Source organism: Pinus tabuliformis, chromosome 4_1 (assembly GCF_031772625.1).
Source record: "Pinus tabuliformis cultivar Carrire ecotype Pingquan chromosome 4_1, CPIR1, whole genome shotgun sequence".
NCBI classification, from domain to species: Eukaryota; Viridiplantae; Streptophyta; class Pinopsida; order Pinales; family Pinaceae; genus Pinus; species Pinus tabuliformis.
In genome coordinates, this window is record NC_142303.1 from 347,451,681 (window position 1) to 347,476,030 (window position 24,350).

At 33.8% G+C, this 24,350-nt stretch overlaps 1 pseudogene; it reads left to right on the plus strand.

Annotated features, from left to right (window-relative positions):
* The first annotated feature begins 3,786 nt into the window (after nucleotides 1–3,786).
* LOC149175701 (eukaryotic translation initiation factor 2 subunit beta-like) lies at nucleotides 3,787–5,896 on the plus strand (annotated as a pseudogene).
* The last annotated feature ends 18,454 nt before the right edge of the window (nucleotides 5,897–24,350 follow it).

The following is a 24,350-nucleotide window of genomic DNA, read 5'->3' on the forward strand; positions in this document are numbered from 1 at the left end:
TAGGGTTTAATACTAAAACCCTAAGAGATTATGAACCAAAGACAATAATATTAACCTCATGGATAATAAACCCAAGGGATTAATACCAAAATCCCAAGGAATTATTAACCCAACAAAATAATATTAAACCTAATATTAAACCCAAGTAATTAATATTATAAACCCAAGGTATATAAACCCTAAGAAAAATATTATAAACTGTAAAATAAACAGGGTTATTCATGGTTGACAATGGTTGATTTTCATTTTCAGACAATCCTTTTCACACTGCAACGTTGGACCATGGTTGAACATGATCAACCATCTTCATTCAAGGGTTTATAATATTTATCTTATGGTTTATATACCTTGGGTTTATAATATTAATTCTTTTGGGTTTATAATCCCTTAGGTTTAATATTAAAACGCCAAGGAATTATAAACCCTAGGGAATAATATTAAACCCTAGGGACTAATATTAATTACAAACCCTATAAATAATATTATACTATGGGAATATTATACCATTGACTTTTTAATATAAAACCCAATGGATTATAAACCCACTGGAATAAAATTAAACCAGCATAATTAATATGATAAACCCAAGGTATATAAGCCCTAAGATATTAAATACCCTCGAATAAACATGGTCAGCCATGATCAACCGTCGTCCAGCATTGTGACAACGATTGTATCAAAATGAAAATGAACCATTTTCAACCATATTTATAAATCCAATGTATATAAACCGTGGTTGGCCATGATTTATATTGAAACTAAGGGATTAATATTATAAACCTACGAATAATATTATACCCCTATGAATATGAACCCTTAGATTAATATACCCAAGGGATTGATATTATAAACCCAAGGGATTAATATTAGAAATCCAAGGGAATATAAACCTTAGGGTTTTTAGTAATAATCCCTTGCGCTTACTATCCCTTGGGTTTATAATCCCTTAGGGTTTTATTATTAACCCCTTGCATTTATTATTAACCCATTGGGTTTATAATATCAATCTATTGGTTTTATAATACAAATATTATAAACTCGAGGCATATAAACCTAATATAAATATTATAAATACTAATATAAACATGGTTCAGGATAGTTAATTTCCATATTGACCATCATTGATTTTCATATCGAGACAATCTTCATTACAACACGACGTTGGACCATGGTTGACCACAATTGATTTCCATATTAAGATAATCTTTGTCACAATGTGACATTCGACCATGGTTAACCATGGTTGGCTATGGTTGACCATGGTTGGCCTTGATTAATATTAAGAACCAAACGGAATAATAAACCCAAGGGATTGATATTATAAACCCAAGACATCAATACTAAAACCCCAAGGGATTATAATCCCAACGGAATAATATTAAACCCAAGGGACAAAAATTATAAACCCAATGTATATAAAACCTAAGATAAATATTATAGACACCAAAATAAGCATGTTTGAACATGGTTGATTTTCATATTGAGACAATCCTTATCACAATGTGACATTGGACCATGGTTGACCATGGTCTATTTACATATCAAGATAATCATTGTCACAATGCGACGTTGGACCATGGTTGATTTTCATATCAAGACCATCTTTGACACAATGCGACGTTCCACCATGGTTGACTATGGTTGACCACGGTTGATTTTCATATTGAGACAATATCTATCACAATGTGATGTTCGACCATGGTTGACCATGATCGTCCATGATTTTCATATGGAAACAATTTTTGTCACAATGCAACATCCACCCATGGTTGACCATGGTTGGCTATGATTGATCAAGATTAAACATGGTTAATATTATAAACCCAATGGATCGGTATTATAAACCCAAGGGGTTAATGCTAAAAGCAAAAGGGATTATGAATCAAAAGGAATAATATTAAACCCAAGGGACAAATATTAAAAACCCAAGGCATTTAACCCTAAAATAAATATTATGAACACATGGGTTGACCATGGTTGATTATCATATTGAGACAATTCTTATAAGAATGCAACATTAGACCATGGTTCACCATGATTGATTTACATATCGAGGCAATCTTTGTCACAATGTGATGTTGGACAATGGTTAACCAAGGTTGATTTTCATATCTAGACAATATCTATCATAATGCGACATTAGATGATGGAAACCCTAGTATATTTTCATATCGAGAAATTTTTCGTCACAATGCGACATTTGAGACCATGATTGATTTACATATTGAGATAATCTTTGTCACAATGCAACGTTGGCCATGGTTGACCATGGCTGACCATGATTGATTTTCATATCGAGACAATCTTTGTCACAATGCGACATTTGACCATGGTTGGCCATGTTTCATTCTATAAAACATGGTTGACCATGATTGGCCATGATTGTCCATGATTTTCACATGGAGACAATTTTTGTCATAATGCAATATTCGACCATGACTCGCTATTGTTGACCATGCCTCACTATGATTGACCATGATTGATATTATAAACCCAAGGGATTAATATTATAAACCCAATGAATTAATACTAAAACACCAAGGGATTATGACCCCAAGGGGATAATATTAAACCCAAGGAATGAATATTATAAACCTAAGGTATATAAACCCTAAGATAAATATTATAAGCATATGGTTGACCATGGTTTATTTTCATATTGAGACAATTCTTGTCACAGTGTGACGTTAGACCATGGTTGATTTACATATCGAGATAATCTTTGTCATAATGTGATGTTAGACCATGGTCGATTTTCATATCAAGACAGTCTTTGTCACAATGTGACTTTAGACCATAGTTGAACATGCTTGATTTTCATATCGAGATAATCTTTTTCACAATGCAACATTAGACCATGGTTTACCATGGTTGATTTTCATATGGAGACAACCCTTGTTGCAATGTGATGTTCGACCGTGGTTGAACATGATTGTCCATGATTTTCATATGTAGACAATTTTTATTAAAATGCGAGATTTGACCATGGTTGACCATACATGGCTACGATTGACCATTATTAACCATGATTGATATTATAAATCCAAATGAACAATAAACCCAAGGGATTGATATTATAAATGCTAAAATAAACATGGTTGACCATGATTGTCCATGCTTTTCATATGCAGACAATTTTTGTCACAATGTGACATTCGAGACCATGGTTGATTTACATATGAAGACAATATTTGTCACAATGCAACATTGGACCATGGTTGACTTGGCTAGAATAATATTAAACCGAAGGTACTAATATTATAAAGCCATGGTATATAAACCCTAAGATAAATATTATAAACACTAAAATAAACCTGGCCTAACATGTTTGATTTTGATATTTAAAGAACCCTTATCACAATGTGATGTTGGACAATGGTTGACCAGCTTGAGCATGAGTGATTTTCAAATAAGGAGAATCTTTGTCACAATGCGACATTGGACCATGGATGACCATGGTTGGTTCTCACATTGAGACAATATTTGTAGCACAATGACATTGAACTATGGTTGACCGTGATTGACTTTATAAAACATGGTAGACAATGGTTGACCATAATTGAATTTATAAAACATGGTAGACAATGGTTGACCATGATTGACTATAGTTTACCATGATTTACTATAATTGACCATCGTCGATCTCTCATTATTAATTTCCTTTCTATCTTTGATTTCTTATTCCAATGCATCAATCTTCTATAAGCATTTTTTGTTTTTATTTAGTTTAAGATGGCACGTTGTCAAAATTTGAGTGCATTAAAAAAAACCAATTGGAACGGAGTCATGACTTTTATATCCCATCTTAATTATTACAATCAAAATTCAAAATGTTTTTTTGCTACTAATTTTGTATTCACTGGGTTGAGGAGAAAGAAAAAGAAGCTTGTGAAAGGAAGTTTTCAAGATGATGATAATGTTGATAGCACAAAAGACGTTATTTGGATGAAGAAGGGGAGGGTATTATTTTGCAAGCTCGATATCCCTCGAAGGGAACTGTTCGAGATTACAAATATGAAGATTTTCTTGGCAAAGTGTTTAATATTTTGCATGAGAACAATCCAGAACTTGTTGGTGAAAAGCGTAGAACTGTTATGGGGCCACCTCAAGTCCTTCACGAGGGTACCAAAAAGACTATATTTGTCAATTTTATGGATGAAAGAATAACTTCGGCGTAAATCACATGTAGATAGACATTTGTCGACGCGTTTCGAACCAACTAGTGTGGTTCATCGTCAGGACAAGTTTATAGATATAAGAAGAGCTTCAGCGTAAATCACATATAGAAAGACCTTTGTCAACGCGTTTCGAACCAACAAGTGTGGTTCATCGTCAGGACAAGTTGAAGAAATAGATCCAGCTTAGCATGTTAAATAGTCTGAGCAGAGACTCCAACGGCTAAATCGAACAACGGCTACTTTTGACCTTAGGACCCAGGTCAAATTATTATTCATTAATTTAATATTATTATTATTTTTAATATTAATACATAAAATATTTTTAATGGTTAGTTTTAAAAAATTAATTAATTAATTTATTAATAATTATATATATATATATATATATATATATATATATATATATATATATATATTAAAGTTATAATATTAGGTTATTAAAAAAAATAAAAATAAATAAATAAATAAATAAATAAAATACTTTTAGAGGTTAGTTTAAGAAGATAATTTACTTATTTATTTAAATTATTTAATAATATAATACATGTATAATAATAGGTTGTTAAGGACGAGAATAATTTCAATGGTTAGCTTAAAAAGTAATTTATTAATTTATTTATTAATAATCATATATATATAAAAAGTTAGGGTTAAAACTATAAATAAATAATTTAAATGGTTAGTTAGAAAATGTAATTTATTTAATTTAATTAAATTATTTATTATTATATATTAATAATATAGTCTTAATATAGGTAAATTTTATAGTTAAATTATTTATTAAATATAATTAATATTATATTAGTAATATAGTCTTGATATTAATATATTAATAATATTAGTAGTCAAATTATTATTTATTAATTTAATATTAATATTATTTTAATATTATTATTATTATTCTTATTTATGGAAATAAGTTAAATTAGGTAGAAATATATAGATAAATAAAATAATTTTAATGGTTAGTTTTAAAAACTTTAATTTAGTTTATTTATTTAAATTATTTATTAATATATATATATATATATATATATATATATATATATATTAAAGTTATAATATTAGGTTATTAAGATAAAAGTTATGTGGGAATTAGTTAAATTGAGGACCTATTTTTTTTACAAACAAGGTAAATGAAAGATGCTAGTTAAATCAAATAAATAATAATAATAAAAATCAGCAAATAAATAAATAATAATAATATATATTCTTTAATAGATAAAAAAAAATAACAATAATAATAATAATAATAATAAGTAAATAAATATTATTTATAATAATAAATACCAATATCAATGAGGAAAAAATAGAGCGACACAAAATACACAGGAGAAGGATTGGAAAGAGTCCAGAGCAAGAGGGATAAACCATAGGAGATAGGAAGGCTCCAGGAGAACCACGAAAGCGAAAAAGATGAAAGAGGGGGGACAGCCAAAACATGTGATGACATTGTTGATTGCAGAAATAGAAACAAGTGGTTCTCTTAACGGACGACAAGGGTTGGTTATTAAGGGAAGGTTCGCCCGTAAGAATTTTGAGGGTATTTTAAGAAGATATATCAATTAATATATAGGATATGCAATGGTTGGAAGAGTCCAGATACTATCCTTTCAAAGGAGAATCGACGTTGTGAATAGTGTGGATGTTCACGCTCTGTGGCACCTATCAAGGTTCGGTTTGTTGCTCTTGTTGCCCGCCATAAAATTGGCAGATAAACCTGAAGTTTGATGATTGAAAAGATTTTTGCGGTGTCACTATATGCAGTTTATCCTTGTACCTAAATCGAGCACTGGCTTGCATTATACTTTTGAAAATTTGTCGTTGGTAATTGTTTGCATTAGAATTTGGTACTTCTGCATGTTCTTTTATAGGAGTTCAATTAATTTAAAATTAGTGCATATCCAAGAGAAAACATCCATGGTAAATGAAAGCACTATTTTCTAGGAAAAAAATGATAACATCCATTGAGATGGAAAATTTCCACAATAGAAATGAATCATTGTTGCCAAGCAAATCAATAGGTTCACCATCCATTTAATATAAATTCACACGTCAAAATATCTTATCAAAATTGAATACGCGGCATAGAGATTACAAATTTGAATAAGTAACAAACTTAATATGATTGAAAGCTCTATCTTCGTAGTTGCATTCCCAACGTTCTGGTTCATGGTTCCAATATTTGACATGGCTTGTCTCCGCGTTGGTGGTTAAGTGTATCACAATGGTCTTTTCAGCTTTTGGAAAAGCTTCGTTGATTTCAGCGGTTATGTAAAAACACGGCTCAAGATTAAAATTACCTCGTGTGAAGGCAAGATCCTTTGTGTGTAGAATATTTTCCAATTTAGATTGACCTTATGTGAGCATGGCGCATTCGATCCATCTACAAATTGAAAGACAATGAATCACATAGCCATCGAATTTGACACCTGTGAGAACGAATTAGGTTCAGATCTGGATGAGAACAATTATGATGACTGAAATGAAACCCTGCAAATAAAAACTTCTTACAAAGACAGATTCAAGGTATTTTGGACTGAAATTTCTGCTCGGAGATCTTGCCTGAGTCGTTTCTCACTATAGCCTTTGTTGGAGCACGAATGTCCAAGAGAGATTCGAGTAGGGCCCTGATGATTGGCCTTCTCGTCGGTTCGACTGTAGCCGGAGTGGTTACAAAAAACAATCATGGGTGAAATGAAACGCAGAGGTGAATGGCGGGAGCGTTGAATGGTCACTGGCGGTGCACTGAAATCAAACAATTGCTCTCGTCCATGATCGCTACACGAAGGTCATGGGTGAAATGAAACATACAGGCAATCATCATTTCAAATATATTACATTCAAAAAATAACATCTAACATTTTCCGCAGTTCGCTTCCTGCTCCCTGGCAGCAGAACCATAGATATGCTTGTGAGACGAAGCATATTCGCTTCAGATTTAATCTGATCGTCCAAAATTTTATACTAGCATTTGCACCTGATGTTGCAAAGAAAAAGCAGTAAGGCATAGAGTGTGGAAGAATAGGGACATGTGAATGGGCATTGTTGAAAGCAAGGGTGGATAATAATGAGTTGCAATTGAAATTGTTAGTTATGTGTATGCTGAATATAGATATTTTTTAAATAATAGTGTGTAGAAGAATAGTGACATGTGAATGGACATTGTTGAAAGTTACACTTGAAACTATTAGTTATGTGTGTTTTGAATATGGATAAGTAATAGTAGTGTGTGGAAGAATAGAAACATGTGAATGGACATTCTTGAAAGCAAGGGTGGATGATAATGAGTTATAGTCAATGTCATATAGAGGTTATCCATTATTCATGTAGCAGTTGTTGTTTATGTGAACATGTTTTTGTACATTATTTTAAGTTTTTTGTTTTGTATTTAGAGATTTTGTTTTTCCATATGTTACATATTTAAGAATGAATTGTCACTTTTAAAGAGGGCACACAAGGTTGCTAGTTGTCACAAAATATTCCACTGACTATAAATATGATTTTATTTGTTGTATAATTCGATTTACCATCATGCGAGTAAAAATTAAATGTCCTTTTCCTACTACGTGGTTCTGTCAACTAGGGGTTTCCAAAAATACAAGTGAATGCCATCAAACTCCTCACTAAAATCAAACTCTCGGTGAAATTTTCGTAGATATAGGGATGCACAAATTCCTTAACTTGCCAAAACTCTATTAAAATGACATTTTTCTCTACTAACTTCATATGAGATGTCGTGAACTTTATTTTGGATAAAAATTTCACTGTGTTTTTAATATCCCAATTCATGTTCTGTAACACTCACTTTTAAAGGCTTGAAATGCAAATTATGGTTCAAGCCACAACTTTATAAGGAACATATGCACAGAACATGCTTAGGACAACCAATGCAAATTATATTTGCATTATTTAGCAAATCCTGCTTAGTAGAAACACTTGTGATAGCTATCAAATTTCCAATTTGTCTATCTTCAACTAAACCCCTCTGACAATACTGAGATTGCCCAAGAAAGAGCAACTAGAATGAAATAACAAGTTGAAATATCATCGAAAATCTATACCTCTGATTGTATATGATGGCTGAAATGTATCATAAAGATACACTTTTGTCAAAGATAGTTAAAAATAATGCTAGAAAGTAGCAACCATAAGCTTAACTGACAACCTCTGCCCACTCATTTCCATTCAAATCCCATGGCAGCAAGGCCTAAAGTGCCTACCAATAAAAAAATTGCTTCGATGAAATAAGTTGAAAAAGACCCCATCCGACAACATACGATACGAATACTATCTTCCCCTGCCTGTCACAGACCAAAAAAGGCCACATATCATATACAGTAAATGTAAATGTGTCAGCTGAGGGAACCAATTACCCAATATTATAGATCAAGTCCTAACAAAACTCCAAAAAAAGGCCACATATCATATACAGTAAATGTGTCTGAGAGACCCAATTACCCAGTATTACAGATGAAGTCCTAACACAACTCCATTGTTCTACGTGCTGGGTAGAATAGGAATGGTCACTGCACCAAACCCCTTTTTCTTGAGTACAATATATCCATTATAGTAAGTTTTAGATTAAATTTAAAACATGTTAATTAAATTTTAATATGAAATTTTAATGGTTATGAAGATGAAGCATTAATAATATGATTCCTTTCTAAAAAATTGTTTATAATTTTGTTAATATAAAAGTGAAAAATTAATATAATAAATTGAATTAAATTGTTTTATTATTATTATTATTATTTTAATTTAATGTTTCGTTATGCATACTAAATATTTTTTTCATATAAAACTAAATTTTAAATGTTTACTCATTTACAAATACTACAACACATACCCCTTTTTCGGATTGATGTTTATGAGTAGTAGGCCAAAACTTGCCAAATGCTTCAATTTCTTTTCCAAAATTTCAGAGATGCCTATTTGAAAACCCTTGATATATCAGTGTTTGATCTGAACAGGTTTCAAACATACTGGTTGTTGGGTTATAGAGATTTTTGTAAATTGCTACCAAGCAAGGAAGAAGTCAAAAGCAGATTGGTATTAAAACCATGGCTGCAGCTCAAGGACTTGTGTTCTTGTCCCCAAATAAGACACTGCAACTGACATATGAGGGTGAGTTTTATGAGGTACTCATAGCAAAAGCCCAGCTCTCTGTTATAGCAGAAAAAGGGGGCATACCCTCATCTACAGATACTGTAAAGCAAACGTAGCCACATTTTGAATATTGCTATAGGGGCTTAGAGCACACTATATTGCAGGCTGTAAAGACTCCGCATTCAAAACAAAATGGAAAGATAAGATGAGAAAAATATTGGATCATAAAGCAATAGAGAGTATAGTGGAAGCATGGGATCCTTATAGTTATTGTTGGTCCTCCTTAAGCCTTGCTAGGATTGGTGGCTTAGGCAAGAAGAGTGATTTTCTAGGTATCATTTTCATTTTGTTGCTCCTATGGGGCTTCTTAGATTCAGAATTTGAAGGGACCCAACATGGGAAAAGTGTTGTTTGGTGGCTTGCCTGTAACACATGAACTGGTACTTAGCCCCAGACAACTCAAGAGTGTACAAATTTCGAAGGACAAAGGATAAAAAGGAGTTACTATTAGAATTTAAAATACCCTCTTAAAAAACTCTACCTGGGATTTCTTGAAAATTTTAATTTACCAGGCTCTTCATTTCATCAAAAGATAAGAGCATTAGTGTAAAAGAAGGATTGAAACTGAAAAGTAATGAACTGTTATCATTTTTTTCCATTCTACCAGCGTCACAAAACATGTATGTACTAGTTCACTCTAAATGATGCATGATTTATTGCAGAGATGGTAAAAAACTCAATGCTCATTTCTTTTGATCTCACCGGAAATTCGCATTTTAAAATCTTCTAAATCTATTAAAATAGTAACAATATTACAAAATTATATCCTATTTTCCAGTGATTAGGAACTTTACGGCCCTAAAAGCTTTATTATGAGTAAAATATTATGTTTTCATTGTCTTCTAATAGTTTTGTGTGAACAAACTCCAAATTTCTTGCACCATTCCGACTTGAACTAAATGTGCAGGTGGTATATGGTAGGTAGACAGAGTAAACCTGCAATTGTTTTGGAGAAATCTGTAGAGCTTGTCAATCAGTAATCCTTCAAAAGGACCAGTGCTCTTATTAGTCTTCAATGTGATTTTTCCTAGAACATACACAACCCTTGTATTCTTTGCCAATTCAAGCTACTGCAATTCCTCATCTACAGAGTAGTTACTTTCTACCAATGTATTTCTGCTTGCATAACTTCTGTCATGTGAGGAGGAATGAGTTCCTCTGAGCTTGAGATAGTCTTTTATGCTTTCAACAACCTGGTTGATAAATTCAGATCCTTCAATGTTTGGGGCATCTTTGTAGCCATATTGGGCTATGCATTTATATACACTCTTTGGCTCTAGTTTTCCAACTATAAATCTCTCCGAAAAAATCATTGTCTTGACTGGAATCATTCTTATGATGACAATGACAAGAACTTCATGCAGAGACCCCACATTCTTTTCATAATGTTCAATAATCGATGGTAAGCCAGAAATAAGGTCACTGTAGAAGAAACAAGTTCCTGGTACATGTGAATTCACTCGGGTAACCAATCCATTCAAAACTTCTATGCTGAGTTTTCTTCGTGCTAAATTTTTATACTTTTTCTACCTTCCATATTTCCAAGAGAAGATTATGGTCAGAAAATTAGGAAGGGACACCAACTTCCTTGTGGAAACTTATTCAATATAGATGATAGATAAACGCCTTCAAAGATAGCAAAAAAATAGAATGAAGGGTAGTATAAGAAAAACATGTATGTTCAAAACCACAAGCATGACCAAGGTTACTATGCACATTGTAATGAACATAACCCCAACAACTGCAACCCCTGCACCACCAAACACCTAAAATTATCCTTGGAAACTCAAAAGAATCCATAAGAAATACCAAATTCTGTTGTCAAATATAAATTTGGATATTCTTACCATTTGCATTACTAATTTGTGTTCCATCCCAGAATCCTACGATAATTGCAATGTAGATAACCATGAGAACATAGTTAACTTCAGGTGAATAGATTTGACCCTCGTAATTTTGGGAGGTATGCAAAATCTTCACTTGAGGGAAGCAGCTAAGAGGCATGGATTATTTTATGATTGAGAATGTTGTTGCAATCAATGCTTTGCTAGCTACAATGGTTGCTAAAGTGGCAGCATTCCATCCATAGAAAAATGAAAAAACATAACTATTCAACCTATCTTTTATGTAGATTTTGAGGGGTTACAATCAGAAGCATCCAAGGGGTGGTAGGAATGAGAGGCAGAGGGGGGAAAGGTTATCTTTTACTCCAATCGAACTACATAATAAACCTTTTCTTGGGGTCTACTATTGAGATCAAATAATTAGGCTCAAGCCTATGCTCTCCTTCAAGTATTATCTTTGGCCCATTCTCACAATATTTTTAACCTTGTGAATATTAGGGACTCTAAAATTATCATATGGTACTAAGAATTCTTCCAAAGGATATGTATCTGAAGAAAATTCTTAAGCAAGTTTGAGCCCTATTATGAATTTTCATTCTTACAAATTGTACCATGTGTTGAGGTAGAATAATAGTGAAGATGATAAGTATGATAATCAAGGCACATCCCTGGCCTTGGGTAAAATATTAATCAGTGACAAACAAAAAATATATTACATTATTTAATGAAATTGTTTTGGGTTAAAAATTATCAAATTTTGAAAAGAAAGTGTGTCAAGTGGTGTTTCAAAAAGATAATATTAGTCTCCTCTTCCGAGTGCTTGTTAGGGCTTGTTTGAGTTTTGGGTATGTGAATCCGGTGCCAACAACATGTAAGGGGTCATATCAAATAATATTCATGACCACCTCCTTTCTAATTTCATTAACTCTGTGAATAATAATTCAAGATGGTCTTTTGTCATCTTAGAAATGACACATTTTAGGGCTTTTGGGCCCTATTTGATTGAGTATTACAAGGGATTTGGGCATAGCTTTCCACGTGGAAATATTTTGGTAGTGATTTCAGATGTCATTTCCATGATTTAGGTTATTTGGAAGAGATTATATCATGATTAGGAATTAAATTTTAATTGTGGTTTGTACTATTTCCTTGCAAAAAACATCGCAATGACCATAGGAAGGTAGATAGATTTATGGGTACACATATATTACCTCCCAGTTCTTCAGCGTTGCAAGGTGTGTGACATTATTATTCATTATAATTCACTTCAATTTATTTCTATGTACCTTTTTTCCCCAGTGTAGGCTCCTCTCTTCAACTTGTTTTTTGGACTCCATTGGATTTTTAATGGAAAGTAAGGCCTAGATTAGTAGAATTTTGTTGCCGTTTTTTGATATTTCACATGGAGTGGTTGAGGTAGAACATTTAGGATGAAAACCAATGCATCAATGGGAATACAAATATAGGAACATTTCTACTTATTCATGCAAGTGGTAAGCCCCTTCTTTGTCAATTCAATGCAATATTTAGAAATGCTTTATGTCTGGTAGTCATGTTGGGTTCTTTCATTCCCTTTTATTTTGTCATTGAAATTTTGTTGAGTTTGTTTTGGGCCTGTATTTAGGTTGGTATAAACCCTTGGTGGAATTTGAATTTGAATTTGAAGTTGATGCTCCTAAGAAAGAGACTTTTTCAAGGAATTTCTATTATGCCTCACCATTTTGGTAAATTTAGTGTCAACTGATGGAGTAGATGCAACAACTTCATGAGGAAGTTTTTACTCTGTTGTTAAAATATAATCATATACAATGGAAATTTTTATTGATCATTGATCCATTTTTCAAAAGATATAAGATGAACTATCTAGCCCTCATGAGCATTTTGAGGACCTACAAGTGACTCTCAACCAACAACCTTTAGATTTATCTACATCTAATAAATCACTTTGTTCTAAGAAGGAAATCCTTTCTAAATTTAATGATCCAACACTAGCTTTGGAAAATGATACATAGCAGGAAGGTTTAGGCTAACCCACTCCCACTTATTAGCATGTTTAGAAACTGTTGTCAAATTTTAAGCGCTTTTTGGAAAACATTTACCACTAAATATCATAGGTCAGTTATATCTGAAGATTGGATATTTGAGCTCTTGGGAATTTGGAATAGACTTCCAAACATTGGTTTTTCATTTATTTCTTTCCCATTTTGATGCAAAATTTGTGACCTAAACACATTTTTTTTAATATCTTTTCTCATTCCAGCTAGAAAAAATACAACGAGACACATCCAAACACTTCGGATGAAAACCTAATATATATACAACACACTTATATTAGAGCAGTACATACTTATATTAGTAAGTCCCCTTTTGAAACTTGCTTTAAAGATTTGCAACCTTCACCTTTGGATGTTACACATGGACAAAAAGGAGGAGTGAGGGAGGATCTCATAGGGGATGCATTAAGAGTAGAAAAATAATTGAGAAGATTAGATAAATCCATTTGCAAGTACATAAGACATTGAAGAAATCAAAATAAAAATATAGTACCATGAATTATTAGCATGTAACAAAGAATTTATTTAGAGTAGGAGACAAAATATAGTTGCAGTTGAACAAGGAAATACTATAGGGTCCTGATGGTAAGAAGATCAAGGTTTTGTGGTATGAACCTTTTGAGATATTGGAAAAGGTGGGAGATAATTCCTACAAACTCAACCTACCTTGATACATGCACATTTACTCAATAATGAATGTGGAAAGTCTCAAACTCTATGAGCCTTCCATTTTGGAATAAGAAGAGGATCATGCGTTACCTTCCATAGAGGACTTACCTCCAAATGCCCCAGCAGAGTTGACAAAGCATACAATTTTACAAAAGAGGTCAAGAATTAGAAGATAGGGGTAACATGACCTTTGGTAGATTGAGTTGAAAGGAAAAATACCAAGAAAATATAAATAGTACTCCAAGAAGAAGGTAGAGAAAGAATTTCCTCACCTAATTCAGTATGAATTTTGAGGATCAAAAGCCTTCAAAAATTGGAAGGCATGATTTGTATCAGATCATCATATTATTTTTCATTTATCTCAATTCTTTTAGAGTGGAAAAAATTGGATGAATCAACTTGCAAGGTCATTTTACATTTAACCTATTTTATGATTCGATTCCTCTTCTAGGTCCTCTACTGGGCTTCACAAACATTCTCTAACAATATTCTACAATTACACGTCTCTAATCTAGACTTAATTTCATCCTTTACTTTGTTCCTTCATGCCATAAAATACGACAGACAATCCTTTTCACAAACTTCACAGATGATCGAATATTACTTCCCCCCAAAAAATGCCAATCTCTTTTTCCTATTTATATTTTACTGGATTGATCAGAAATGGCAAGGCCAAGTATCAAGCTTTATGATTTTGTTTTTTTTCTTACAAGAAATCTTGCCCGAATGACCTAAATATAGATTGATTCCTTAATTCTTTGGAGCTTAAATTGAATTGCATGAAACCATATGATGTGATTGTATTCTATAAAAATATAGATCTGAGACCTTATGAGCATTGTAAATTAAAATACATCAGATATTTTTGACTTAGATTAAATCTTCAACACCGAAATTCATTATTCACTGCATAAGACCAAGAGTTGTGATGACAGGTTAAAACAACAAACTATGACTCCTAAATTTTGACCATATTGTGAAGCTCAACAAAAATGGAGTTGTATGGGACTTGCAAGAAATTTCCAAGCCAAGTAACACAATGTGTAAATAATGTCAAATTGGAGAGAAAATTTGAGTGCCCTTCAAACCCAAAGAAAATTCATGAAGGAGGCGACTACAACTAGTTCACACAAATTTATGTGGGCTCGGAAGAACTGAGACTCCAAGTGGTGTGGTTGAAAGAAGAAATAGATCCATGCAATACTTAGTAAGAGAAATGATGGAATCACTTAGTATATTGCTTGAGGAAAAAACAATTATCTATATTCGTTTCTTTTATTGAAGTTGAATATATAGTAGCTACAACTTGAATATATAGTAGCTACAACTAGTTGTAGTCAGATTTCATGGTTGAAACAAAATCTACATGATATGTAAGCTACTTATGATAAACCCATTCCAATCATCTGTGATGAAATAGATGTAATTGACTCAATTTGATTTGAAATAGCAAAGAAGAAGAAGTGCGAAGAAGGATGAAGAAAGGAAGAAAAGAGTGAAGTTTCTTGGGAAAATATCTCTCTCTCTCTCTCTCTTACATGTATGAAGCTAGGATTTCCGTGAAGCTGCAATTGTAGGAAGTCGAAATTGCAGGGTCGAAATTTTGGGATGAAGTTGTAGGTTGAAGTTTGGAAGTTACCTTGAAGAAGATCTTGCTGGAGGATGACATGGTGCTTGGTGGGGTTGTTGGCTCTAGTCTTTGGGTCTTGGAATTCTCTTTGTAAGTAGATTCTAAAGAAGAAGAGAAGCATTTTATGGGTTTTCCCCTTGGAGGGGTTTTGCCCTAGCTTGGAGCCTATATCTTGTGTATTTTGTTGTGGTGTGATCTTCATTGTTTTGGTAATTGCTTGAAAATATAGCACTCCTTTCTTGATACTCTGTCTTATTTTTTGTCTCCCCCATTCTTTCCTCATTCTGGTTCTATACATTATTACAAGAAAAGAGAAGAAGAGTTCAATTTTATTTTGTGAGATCTTCAGTGCTTGTGCTTTCTTCTCCCCCTTAGCCTTTGCTTATTCCCCTAGAGAAATTGAAAATTGAGATTGATATGGGGTTTAACGGTAAGTTTCGCTGGGTGAAACCCACGAGATGAGCATTCAAATCTCATTGAGTATATATATGACCTGTTGTGTCTTGGCTAGAAGAATAGGCGACCCCATAGCGGACGTCTCGGCTCTTGTTGAGGCATAAGTTTCTTGCTATTGTGCGTCTTGCACGTTGTTGCAAGTAGCCTAGGTTTATAGTGGCAGCCAGTTAGATTTGATCCTGGGTCTGTTCAGGATAACTCTCATCAGTTACCGATTATCCTAGATTTAAAAAAAAGAAAAAAGAAAAAAAAAAAAAAAACTACCAGTATGGAGTACCTGTGGTGGTGGATCTGTTTTGCTGGATCAGGATAAGTGTTTCCCCATTTAGCAAAGCTAGTTCATACCTTGGAGTCTTGCTGCGAAAACTTATCAAAACTTAGTTCAATTTACAACTTTAGATAATAAAAATACAGAATTTCATTGGAAAATACTACAAGTTGTGAAAACTTATCAAAACTTAGTTCAATTTACAACTTTAGATAATAAAAATACAGTTTTTCTTTGGAAAATACTACAAGTTCTTCACGTGTGAAAATTATGTTTTCTTATGCTTTCACTAATATTTAATCTTGATCTTAATTGGATTTGAGAGATAATCTTCAAATTGTCTTCCTCCCTATTCACTTTATCTTCCTTTTATCTCTTTGACTCCATTAAAAGGCTCTAGTTTACTAAACAACAAGTTCTTATAGAATAAGATGCACTATTAGGCATATTTGAGTAGGCATTTAGCTCATTTTCGTTCTGTTTTAGATAGATTACAGTAAGATTAGCTTGCATTATGGCACAGAAATAGAAGTGTGTGTGTTTTTCAGTTTTCATGCATAATAATCGTAAAAAATCATTTAAAAAACTCAAAAAATTACATAAAAATAACCTTCAATTCATAAAAACAGTCGACTATTTGTTGTGGTTTATGTGTACTTTTCAGCCTCTAAACAGTCAATTTACAGTTTGTTGTAAATTCATTTTTGTTGCTTTTGGCATATCCTTCATAGAGTAATTGCAATAGACTTCGTCCTCTGAATTATAGGTAAATATTGCACCATTTGCCATCTGAATTTTTATCCATTTAATCACTTATTGCTTGTTGTGTTTTCCATTATTACGAAAATACTTGTCTAGGACAGTCGCTGGTAGTTTGAATTGGGTGGCAGTGACCATTTATTGCATTGTAGTTTAACTCACCAAGTCATCTAAGGATTCTCCCCCGTAGTTAACAAACACTAACCCAAAGTGCAGCGAATGAGTACGTGGTGACAGTGTACCATTTCCAGTTACACTGAAACAGATGGTTTCGAATGTTAACAACAGCGAATGAGTACGTGGTGACAGTGTACTATTTCTAGTTACATTGAAACGGATGGTTTCGAATGTTAACAGGTAGATCGGATTTTATCATCCCCTCTTTCTGAGATGAAATGAAATGAAATGATATTTTAAGGTCTACGGGACTAAAAATAGTCTATGAGACCATTAGTTCCCAGTTTTTTTTCCTCCTTGCAATTCAGTCTTTTTCTGATTCAAATTGATGATGACCTGACCCAACCTTCCAACAATCCCCTAGCTAAAGAGAAAATGCCAAAAAACTAATACTAACTAATATGATAAAAAGGCAAGAGAAGTAAGATGTTGATATCCCAGCAAAAGCAAGCTAGCATATGGACTTTGAACCAGAAAACAAGAAGCATGCCAACAAGAACAGCTGCAAGAAAAAAATCGGCAAATGACGAAGTAATCTCAGGTCTTAAGCCTGGGAGCCTATATAAAAGCTATTGAAGCAATTGTTAAAGAAGTATCAGGTGTCACGTCTGAAAGACAAGTATAAATTAATATTTTATCTAGTTATATCTCTGTAATAACATTCCCGAGAGATCTGGGAAACAATGTATGTTTTCTCATTGGAAATATATAGAAAGTCTTTTTCTCTAGCATATGGACTTTGAACCAGAAAACAAGAAGCATGCCCACAAGAACAGCTGCAAGAAAAAAAAATTGGCAAATGATGAGGTAATCTCAGATCTTAAGCCTGGGAGCTTATATAAAAGCTATTGAAGAAATTGTTAAAGAAGTATCAGGTGTCACGCCTGAAAGACAAGTATAAATTAATATTTTATCTAGTTATGTCTCTGTAATAACATTCCTGAGAGATCTGGGAAACAGTGCATGTTTTCTCATTGGAAATATATAGAAAGTCTTTTCCTCTAGCATATGGACTTTGAACCAGAAAACAAGAAGCATGCCAACAAGAACAGCTGCAAGGAAAAAATTGGCAAATGATGAAGTAATCTCAGATCTTAAGCCTGGGAGCCTATATAAAACTTAAAAGCTATTGAAGGAATTGCTAAAGAAGTATCAGGTGTCACGTCTGAAAGACAAGTATAAATTAATATTTTATGTAGTTATGTCTCTGTAATAACATTCCTGAGAGATCTGGGAAACAGTGTATGTTTTCTCATTGGAAATATGTAGAAAGTCTTTTCCTCCCGACCAAAAGCAAAATATCGAACTCTATGTTTATACGGGATGAGTAGGGACAAGACAATAGCCAAGTTGGGTTAAGGATTGGCCCAAAAAGTTATTCAAGACAGTTGGAAGAATTTTGGTGATGAAGATGATGTGCATCACTAGCATGGCAAGATTGAAACGAATGGCGCCGAGCATACAGGAAGAACCTCGTGGCTCGTGGCTCGTGGCTATTGCTAAGAAGGGTGAAGAAGACTGAACAAAAAAGGTTTTCACAGTATTCCTAATTACATGATTCAAAAGACAATTCCGAGAATTATTGTTGTACATTACTTTTGAAAGAGGGCTTAACGCATTGGCAAAATATTATCTACCTAATGCATTTGGGTGAATTACTTCTCAACTCAATGATGTACCAGTCTGCAGAATCAGGTCCTTTTTCAAGTGTGCAATTCGAGTGGTATAGCCCATTACAATTTCCATTCAAACTCTCTTTTATTTTCTAACTCCAATGCGATCCATGATTGTCAAAATGTGAAAACAAACCTAGCAAAAAATTTGCAAATTCCAATGCATTTTGGACACTTGTGACCACCCAATGTTGAGTTTCAGAATTTTTAAATAAAACATTATCAAACCCAGTGAGACCGTTAAAGAACATTATATTCCATTGTAAATCTATTTTGAGCAGCCTAAAACTTAATCTATAGGAATCCATGAAATAAAGTTTAAAATAAGCATACTAGGAGATCAGAGTAAGGGATTTTAACGAAATTGCTTGTTGGAACGTGGGCTTCTTGAACGCTAGCCTTAGGCTGCCCTGTTTTTCCAGCTTTGACGTGAAATCTTGTCAGCGTTGCATTTGGATTAGTGATTACAGACGGGGAGGAAAACGGACATGAAATCTGCTTAGGAAAATGCTACATACCGTTCATAATTGTGAATGCAGTTACACTCTGAAAGAAAGTAGTAAATGAGTATAAGTATTTCTGGATTGTTTTCAACACGAAGTTGAATGGGAAGACAGTAGAAATAAGGAAATAAGATAATTTTAAAAGGGCCAAAAATATTATATGTTATTAAAAAAAAGCGGAATTATGTGATTGGAAAATGAAGAAAATATTTCACGATCCGCGTCTTACCTACGGAAAGTTTTTCAGGCTGATCTTAGTTGTCAGCGTTCGATGCAGGGTTATGATGCAGCGGTTTCAATATCTGTTGGATTTTGAGGATATTAATCTGAGGTCTTCTTGTCTTCCTCGAACTTATAGAGCCGGCAAGCTTAATAATGGCTTCTGCCTGCCATGAAAATGACGAAATAAGCCTGCGAATAAATTAAAGAACGCGAAGAGGACTAAAGATGCAAATGTTACGTCAAAAATATATACGAAATTTGTTGTGAATGTATTAAATTTGTTGCTGAGATCAATATAATACCTTCTCAGCCGGCACATTGTAAACATTCACCATTCCATTATAAAAAATAACAAATTGAACTGTGGACTGCTGCTCGGGGGGTTTTGCTGGAACTGATCTGCTTCAAATAGTGCGCAAAACAAAACACAAAGTTAGCCTTATCATACATTTAAGCTCGCTCAGCTATCAAGAATTCGTAAATATATCAAATTACAAATGTCTGGAGATGAAAATACCTACAAACCGGATCAGTTTGGCTGATTGCAAAGGGCATAATAATGTTTCTTTCTGCAACTCTACTGTTTGAACTGAAACAGGTGCATACGGGAAATAATTCCATCAATTCCGCGTGACTAGATGCCTCAAAGCGTCCACTAAATCCCTTGGCCCGATGATTGACATGAGCCAAATCGCCTTGCTTGTCATCTGAAAGCTTGATTGACGAATGCGGTTTTATCCGTGACAGATCTTGCACTGTTACATTCATCAAAATAAATACGAAATCAGCGAAAACATTCTACTAAAAAAAGAATAGAGTGCTAAGTTTGAGGGTTTCTGTTGCTGATAATCTTGCAACTGATCATCTTGAAATCAGAAACAAGAAACGCCAGTTAGTGATCGATCACATTCTATCAAGAAAGGATAACCGCCGGTTACAACCGCCCGCGTCTAGTCACATGTAAATCAACGGATGATCATAATTCAATCGTCTAACCAAAGATCCAATGGTGTACAGTGAAGATAGGTAGACAGTAGGGGAGTTAGTCTCAGAGGGAAACGCCTTACGGCGTAATTAAAAAATACTTCCACCCAAGTTGAAATAAGGAAGCTAGGCATATTAGCTCCAAATTTAATCTGGATCTTTCAAAATTTTTTATGTCTCTGAATTTTTTTATTTTATTTTTAAGGCTTGCTAAGAGTACATTTTCATCATGTCTAATTTTTTCTCTTAATCGGTGGGATAGCACAAGATTTGAACCCAAGACATCTGATTTAATAAGACTTCATTTCTACAACCATTTACCAATTGAACTACCTAAAATAGACAAATTATTAAAAATTATAAAATGGTAAATAAAAATAATGAAAAAACAAATCTCACTCAATAATTTAAAAAAAAATCCTCAAACAAAATTTACTATGCTAACAAAAATACACATCAAGTTTATACCAAATTGTTGCCTATAATAACCCCATTTCTTGGGTCTCAAAGATCAAATTCATAATTTCTTAAACCCATTTCTTCGGTTTCAAAGATTAAATTCATAACTTCTTACACAAACTAGCACTTGCGAAGTACATTTAAAACAAGGGAGCCACTGTCGTAGCGGTAGTCCCTGCCGAGGTTGAGAAACTCCAACTGTGAGTCTATGTCTATCCTCTCTGTGGGTCTTTATGTTTTGTCAATTTATGTGTGAATTCATATTATAAAATTAACTACTTAAAAATGTTGTCTTCTTAATGATGACACCTACAGATATATCACAACATATTTAAAGGTATTGAATGGGAGGCTTAGAGTCCCGCTACAGATCTTCCACAGTTCCACACATATTCCTTGCAGAGGAAGGGACTTACACTGATCATGGTAACTGAATTTAAATACTGATTATAATAATAAAGTTTTGCATTCGGCTTCTGAGAAATTTTTTTAACTTCATACGCAGTTGTGGCACTGAGATTTGGATGAGTGGATATTCTTTTGTCTTGGCATGCTGCCGGCCACTGCAGATAAAGTGGAAAATATTTTTGGAATATTTAAAGGGATAAATAATTTTGGAATAGTTCTGAGTTATGCAATTGATATGTGATAAGCTCTCTGGTAAACAGTTGCTCTGCAAATTAGGAAGATGCCAAGGTTTATTTTTGGATTTGTATTGTTTTTTTTAAATATGTGGCTATAGTTTAAGATGTTCGTCACTCGACATTTGGATGCAGGTTTGAGAAATAGTTCAGTGTCAAACCTCACTGTCGGGGTATGCTCCAACTCCAAGAAAGTAACCTAGTTAAGAAAATGTTGTGCTTCATTGAAATTTTCTTGGGTTTCTAAATGGGTCACGTTCAAGAGAATAAACGTGATAAATAATATAAAATATTCCATGTACAGATTATAAAAGTTAACACATTATCTTAAAATTTCTAGAATATTGTACGCACGTTTCCGAGAGAAAAGGAAGCTACATTGCATGATCACCACTTGTTACATTGCATGGTCACCGCTTGTTCTCGTTCGAGATTACAATATTCATTGCATGGTAGCCACTTGTTCTAGTTGAAGATTAGAATCTTTTGATGAGTAATGTAACCACAAAATCAGAGCAGGTTGTAGTGAAATTCGCTCCTTTTAAATTTAATGAAAACAATGTACAAGGTGGAACAACGAGTTCCAGTAATACTTCTACAGCATGGAATTACAAGCATGGGTTTAAACATTCACCTAGTCATGAATAATCTAACAATGCTTGAAGGCTTTGATTCTGGTTCTGCTACTATACTACATAGGGTGAAGGAGCCAAGAGAACCGTTGAACTTCTTGAGTGTCATGTTGTTCTCGTGGGTAATGAAACCAATGCTTGAACAATTGGGGTTTATTGTAAATGACCCTACGTAGTGGAGAGTAGTTGGGGTAGCTGCCATGAAACTAAGGTAGTTGCCATGATACTAACACTGAAGCAGATTATTTCTCTTCCACAATGTAATTAATACTACCAGGGATCAATGAAGACTTGGCCCTGGTTAAATTCGCTCCTTTTAAATTTAATGGAAAACAATGTACAGGGTCGAGCAACTTGAAATTTAATTTTGTGCAGTTAATATGAACCTTTCTAGTTCAATAAGCGAGCACCTAACAGCAAGGAGTAGGATGAAGTGGTACAGGAAATCTCCTATATCAAGAAGATGACTTACTTCTACTACTGCATGTATTCTCTACTTACTTTCCCAAGCGAAGGTTTTTTGACAATCATGGCTACTGGACTAAAATTTGTAACGAATATAGGCCCAAACGTTGTAACGAATGAAGGCCCTTAGAGGTGATATCAATGGATGGAATAAAAGTTGTGGCTCTGTTCATTTTTCTTTTATGAAATGGATGTTGTGTGTGGGTTGTGCGCCTTTTTTTCCTCTCTGGAAGATATTGCCAGTGTGCGCGTTTTATTTTTTTGAAACGGATGTTGTGTCTGTTTCTAACGACACATTATATCACAAGAACGCCCGCCACGATTCTTTCCTACTCCGAACAAAGCAAGTGGCTATTTTTGTATGGGATCTGGAATCGCTAAGTTACAGAGTTACACATAGCGTTTGAACTTTGAAATTTGACCGATGCTTTGGGAAAATGGATCCCCATGCCCTTCCCGTAGGAATACGCCCAGCTTTGTTCGAATCTCCGGCCATTTTAGCTAGAAGGTCCATCAAATGCCTGTGGTTTGAAAATCAAATACGGTAAAATGGGTGAGGCTTCATTCACGACCGTGGAACAAGAAGGGAAGAATATCTGAGATACGCCCAGAAACACGACGAAAGACAAAGAAAGAGAATGTTACATGTGTGGTGACGTTGGATTTCAGGAACTCTTGTTCAAATGCCACATATGCCACCACCGATTTCAACACCTGTGAAACTCTGTCTCCTAGTGATTTCATCAAATACAATCATTCTCTCTGATATTCTATAAAATAGTTATTTTAATTCTGATATGTGAATTGTGTGAGCACTCTTACAGATATTGCAGTAGGTTATATTCTGATCAATTACATTAAGACGACACAAATGTATGTGAGTGGTGTCTCCATTTCCAAGGAAAAGAGAAAATTCAGAGCCAAAAGAAGAAAGTTGAATTGCAGGAAATGGGTAGTAAGAATGCCAAGAAGGTACCTGACAGTGACCTTGTGCCCAGGTCAGCATACACAAGTGCCATGGAGCAGCCTACATCAGTCACCATGAAGAAACCCATAAAGGCTAATGCTAAGCCTAGTAGTCTTAAACTCGACATCAAATTTGGAGGGAGCAAGAAAATCCAATTTGGAAGAAGCAAGAAAAAATAGCTATTCGATCTCTTACAACACTACAAGGTAACCGCTGAACCCTACATTAAAGTGCCCCGTATAGCTACCCTGACAAGCTCCATCAAAGGTGGATTTTGTCGACGGTATAAGCTTCTCTCGGGCGTGGTACACTCCTAAAGCTAGGGTTTGTTATGTGCTCCGAAATAGAATTTCATGGTTCCACATTTCTCCTCAGATTACTATATTCTATGGCTCTAAATAACAATATATTCTAACTGTCTTAGATAGATTTCTTAATCCTGTGAAACAAATATACATATCACAGGTATTATTCTGAATGTTGATGGTTATGTAATTGAAATTTTTGTTGCTAATTCCATAATATGATATTGTATTCTTCATTTTCGTTTACTCTCAGTTGCAGTGTTAGTTAAAATTCCATTAGCTATTAGCAAAATTG